General features: G+C 42.7%; 1 protein-coding gene across 4 annotated transcripts in view; it reads right to left on the reverse strand.

Moving 5' to 3' along the window:
- tbl1xr1a (TBL1X/Y related 1a) overlaps positions 1-3,971 on the reverse strand; it is a 28,436-nt gene extending 24,465 nt beyond the window's left edge. For 3 of the 4 annotated variants that reach the window (XM_029707340.1, XM_029707341.1, XM_029707338.1), the window contains exon 1: positions 3,671-3,944. The gene's annotated coding sequence lies outside the window, so the exon portion shown is untranslated. Of the gene's footprint in view, positions 1-3,670 lie in introns of all 4 variants that reach the window. The other variant, XM_029707339.1, reaches the window with a different exon arrangement.
- Positions 3,972-6,000: the final 2,029 nt, after the last annotated feature.

The raw sequence follows: 6,000 nt of genomic DNA on the forward strand, positions 1-6,000 counted from the left end.
TTTCCAGTTGAGCCGGCATCTGCAGCGTTTACCATGAATGCCGTCTCCGCTAATGCAGGAACATTGCCTTTAAATTTAAATCACGCTGTAACGCTGAATTTCTGTGATGCATATTGATTAGAGCCCTAAACCTGCCTTTATCCTAATTCACTGCAAAAAAAACTGTTTTGCACATTGGCCTACATTTAATGTGCTCCAAAGAAAAGCTGCCTCCTCCATTGATCGCTCTGCTTGACCAATACAATCATTCTTCCCAGCGTGCTTCACAATTAGGTCTGCATGATTAATCCAATTCTGATCGAAATTGTGATATTGACATGTGCAATATCTATATTGCAAGAGGCTGCAATTTTCCCCTTTCTTAGAAACTGCGTTAATACGACAATAACTACTACGGTACCTCTTACAATGAGATGCGCTAGACTCCCCGTTCATTCACTCTTTACATGCACAGAGGATGCTAACCAATCATAAGTGGGTTCTCACTCTGCATGGCCCACACATGCTGGCCAATCACAAGCATCCCCGCTTGGAGTGTACAGTTAGATACTGGTGAGGAGAGAAAGGGCTTTACCAAATACAGTACAGTATGAGGTTTAGAAACAATGTGGCTTTACCTCTGTGTGTGTCAGCAACATGAGTCCTGCTAGTGCTAACGAGAACGTCGATTTGGTGGTATGGCAGTATTTCAGCTACAGGCAAACCAATGTCAACCAAATGCAACTGTTGTTATAAAGTGCTTCAGCATTGTGGCAACAACAAGAGGAAACACGACAAATATATTCAATAATTTGAAGAAGAACCATCCCCTAATTTATGACGATAGGATGGTAAAAATAAAGCGACCGACAGCAGCAGCAAAGCCCCTCAGCCACAACCACCCACCTACGTTAAACAGGAAATGATTGCCGGTGTTCACGTGTCACGACCTACGAAAAACATCCCATGGACACAGAAATCACAGAGGCCATCACCTATCACACAGTCAGCAAAGATCGCTTCAAGCACAGGGAAGGTACGCCTTGGGACTTAGAGGCACTACTCTAAAGTGGGAGGGTGCTCTGGGTTCAGGGGCATTCAGCATGTTAAACTTGACCTCTGGGGTCACAACACACACCATGTGATAAGTGTCAACAGGGAGAGAAGAGGAGAGGGGCTGCTGCTGCTGTTCGTCTCCCTGGGCTTCCCCAGAGGAAAAACAAATTACAGAGCAACGGAAAGGTCCCCAACACACAGCCTGGCACTGATTTGTATTAGCTTATGAAGAAGAGTTAACTTCACATCTCTCTAGCTACACATTATACCTTTTTTATTTATCCTAACCCTCAACAGAGCTTCATCATTCCTTCCAAGCTGAACCCCCTTCAGATTAGTGTAGAGGTCAGCATTATTACTATTGGGCCACAAGTCTTGCTCCGTCAGTCATGTCACTTGATTTCCCTTTAGCTCAATACATTATTTAGGCTAAATAAGGCTCATTGTGAAGGTTTAAAACAAAGGTTGCGTTCACATGCTCCTTGCAAGAAGAAAATTCTGAACTGTCTAGCCTAACTGGGAAACGTGGGGTACAACGATGCTATCCAGGTTTCCCACTAGTATTCCCAAATTGGAAGCGCACATGGAGTTTGGCTTATCTGGGAGTTTCATCAGTAGTCCAAAGTTTCCAATTATAAAGCATGTGAACACACAATAAGAACTAGCCTGAACTAAGATCATATTTCTGACTATTTCTGATTGTAAAATTCTCTGCCTATGTGTGCCATTTAAATTAAATATGGGTTGGTATGAGAACTATTGATAGATGATTTTGTATTTATGTCTTGTTCTGTCATGGTCCTGGCAATCTATGAAACAAAGAACTGCTGCTGAAGAACTGAAATCCACTCATCCCACATGTTCCTTCAGTCTACTGTCAAGCACCTGTTACATAACTGAGCTAGTCCACCACTAGCTACATAAGAGGGTGAGACTTTAAGCTATGTAAATATGATCAACTTAATGTCTATATGAAATGTGAATATAGGCATCTTGTGTGTAAAGCAGATCATTAACTAGGCTAGTGTTGTGTTAGGCCTTTGTTCTATTGTTTTAATAGATCATTTCACTGATTGAATATCCCCATAATATAATAAAGCATAGTGGTCAGACAATACTGGGTCAATACCATCTTAAACAGGAGCTAGGTTTACCTGCAACATTTCAATTCAATATACATTTTTAGGTCAAGCAATACAACTGGAATATACACTGAGTTAACAAAATATTAGGAACATCTGCTCTTTCCATGACAGACTGACCAGGTGTATCTTGGTTAAAGGTATGATCTCTTTTTGATGTCACTTATTAAATCCACTTCTGTCAGTGTAGATGAAGGGGAGGAGTCAGGTTAATGATGGATTTTTAAGCCTTGAGACAGACGGACTGTGTATGAGGGTGAATGGGCAAGACAGCATATTTAAGAGCTTTTCAACAGGGTATGGTAGTATGTGACAGGCGGACCGGTTTGTGTCAAGAATGGCAATGCTGCTGGGTTTTTCACGCTCAACAGTTTCCACAGGTATGCTGGCCCATGTCGACTCCAATGCTTCCCACAGTTGTGTCAAGTTGGCTGGATGTCCTTTGGGTGGTGGACCATTCTTGATACAACTGTGGGAAGCATTGGAGTCAACATGTGCCAGCATCCCTGGACATCAACTAGGCTACTGCTCTGTCATTAAGTTGAGCTATACTGCTTTTTGACTATAACACCAGTTACACTAGTAGTGTATACACCCTTATGTTATACTAGTGAAATTGTGTTGCCATAGATAGGGCTGACGCTGAGGACTTCTAAAAAGCAGGCTCAACAGCCTCTGCATAATCAAAACATTTGCTTTGTGAAAAGGTGTTCAAGTTCAGTGAGCCATTGTTATGTAAATGCAAGCTGAAAGTACCAGTGGTCTGGCTTTGGCCCCAAGTGAGGGCAGGTCCGCCAGAGCCATGGCCTAGTGCGACAAGGTGCAGATGGAAACAGAAAAGTCTGAGCCTTTTGGGTAACACACGGGGTAAATGCGCCACTAGAGTAGCACTCTCTGACTCGGAGTTCCCTTCCCCCACACTCATGTGTTACATTGCTGAATTGTCAATAAGCTCTGATTTTGTTTCTTTATTATATATAAGTTAACATATGGTTACATAAATGTTTCCACATATCCAAATCCATTTTGTATAGCTAGCCACAGTTAATGCTGTAACATGCTTATTTGTGTCCATGTGTCACAATAAAGCTTACATTACAGCTAGATTTGTGGCTACAAATCTGTTTTCAACCCCTCAGATAAAACTTTTCTAATGGTTTAGCTAAAATGCTTGGCAGTGATGATAATCATCATACATTTAAAGTGGCTAACAAACAACCTTACACCCCCTGTGAAGTTGTAGACAGGCGTAGGAAGCAAGCTTCTAGTCACCACACGCGCACATATTTACATACACACACATTCAGACACATGCGCGCGCGGACACACGCTGACGCTGCCCATCCCCCACCTTTGTGAAATCACCAAAATAAATGTCCGTGACACTGAAACAATTGATCATAACCACCTACAAACAATAGTGTAGAATGAATGCGTCTCGTAGTATATTGTATATGACCTACAATCACGAGAAAAGCCAAGAAAACACTTACTTAAATGCCCAGATTACACAAGGGGTGCCTTCTCTGCTGTGCTCCTTATATGGAATCTCCTCCTCCACCGCTATTTTCTAAAATATAGTCACAATAAAGCGTTATAAGTCTACTCCGAGATGGCAGCTTGGTAGTTAAAATCCCAAATGAGCCATGTGTTTTGATTACATAAGTGTAGCATTTGATAAATCCTTTAAAAAAATTACATTGAAGAGCAATTGGGGTACATTGTAAGGTTGCTTGCTAGTGGAGAAAGAGCCAAACGGTTCACAACCAGCCAACGGCTTCAGACACTGAAACACTGAGGAGGTGACTCTCCAGGCAAAAATGAGGCAGCCAATTCTCTGCAGTTAGGTAGAAACTGGAGGACACAAAAACATTAAAATAAGTGTCGCAGTATAAAGCAGTGTTTTATGTACCTATATACCTAATGTTGTTGGAATAGTCTTTATAGAAAATACACATTAGAGCACTAAACACATTTTTGTCACAGATGCAGAACTCTATAAAAGAATGCTAATATCTACAACATAATTTATCACACACTGGCCTGAAATAGGTGAATTATGTAAAAACATAACAAAAAAACATCTGGTGTGTTTGTAAATAAAAGCTGTTGTGTCTTGGCTAAACAGCTAGCTACTAAATCTACTAAAAAAACTATTTTTGGAAATTAAAGTTGAACGACTTCCCAAAGAAGGGTCTAAACTGCAGTAAAACGGGGTGGCAGTGCCAGGATGATGAAGCACAATGCTAAATTGTTAAGTTAGCTTGCTAGCGAGCTATCAAGTTAACCATCTATTCTTGGAAGCTAAATAGATGTGAATATGGTAGATGTAAAAATTGGTTTGACCTGTTACAGGCCCAGTGCAGTCAAAAAATATGATTCTCCTATGTTTTATGATTCTCCTATATATATATATATATATATATAAACTCAGCAAAAAAAGAAACATCCTCTCACTGACAACTGCATTTATTTTCAGCAAACTTAACATGTGTAAATATTTGTAGATTATTAAGATTAAGATTCAACAACTGAGACATAAACTGAACAAGTTCCACAGACATGTGACTAACAGAAATGGAATAATGTGTCCCTGAACAAAGGGGGGTCAAAATCAAAAGTAACAGTCTATGTTTGGTGTGGCCACCAGCTGCATTAAGTACTGCAGTGCATCTCCTCCTCATGGACTGCACCAGATTTGCCAGCTCTTGCTGTGAGATGTTACCCCACTCTTCCACCAAGGCACCTGCAAGTTCCCGGACATTTCTGTGGGGAATGGCCCTAGCCCTCACCCGCCGATCCAACAGGTACCAGACGTGCTCAATGGGATTGAGATCCGGGCTCCCACTGGCCATGGCATAACACTGATATTCCTGTCTTGCAGGAAATCACGCACAGAATGAGCAGTATGGCTGGTGGCATTGTCATGCTGGAGGGTCATGTCAGGATGAGCCTGCAGGAAGGCTACCACATGAGGGAGCAGGATATCTTCCCTGTAACGCACAGCGTTGAAATTGCCTGCAATGACAACAAGCTCAGTCCGATGATGCTGTGACACATCGCCCAAGACCATGACGGACCCTCCACCTTCAAATCGATCCCGCTCCACAGTACAGGCCTCGGTGTAATGCTCATTCCTTCGACTATAAACAAGAATCCGACCATCACCCCTGGTGAGACAAAACCGCGACTCGTCAGTGAAGAACACTTTTTGCCAGTCCTGTCTGGTCCAACGATGGTGGGTTTGTGCCCATAGGTGACGTTGCTGCCGGTGATGTCTGGTGAGGACCTGCCTTTCAACAGGCCTACAAGCCCTCAGTTCAGCCTCTCTCAGCCTATTGCGGACAGTCTGAGCACTGATGGAGGGATTGTGCGTTCCTGGTGTAACTCGGGCAGTTGTTGTTGCCATCCTGTACCTGTCCCGCAGGTGTGATGTTCAGATGTACCGATCCTGTGCAGGTGTTGTTACACGTGGTCTGCCACTGCGAGGACGATCAGCTGTCCGTCCTGTCTCCCTGTGTCTTAGGCGTCTCACAGTACGGACATTGCAATTTATTGCCCTGGCCACATCTGCAGTCCTCATGCCTCCTTGCAGCATGCCTAAGGCACATTCATGCAGATGAGCAGGGACCCTGGACATCTTTCTTTTGGTGTTTTTCAGTCAGTAGAAAGGCCTCTTTAGTGTCCTAAGTTTTCATAACAGTGACCTTAACTGCCTACCATCTGTAAGCTGTTAGTGTCTTAACTACCGTTCCACAGGTGCATGTTCATTAATTATTTATGGTTAATTTAACAAGCATGGGAAAAAGTGTTCAAACCCTTT

Source organism: Salmo trutta, chromosome 22 (assembly GCF_901001165.1).
Source record: "Salmo trutta chromosome 22, fSalTru1.1, whole genome shotgun sequence".
Classification (NCBI taxonomy): Eukaryota; Metazoa; Chordata; class Actinopteri; order Salmoniformes; family Salmonidae; genus Salmo; species Salmo trutta.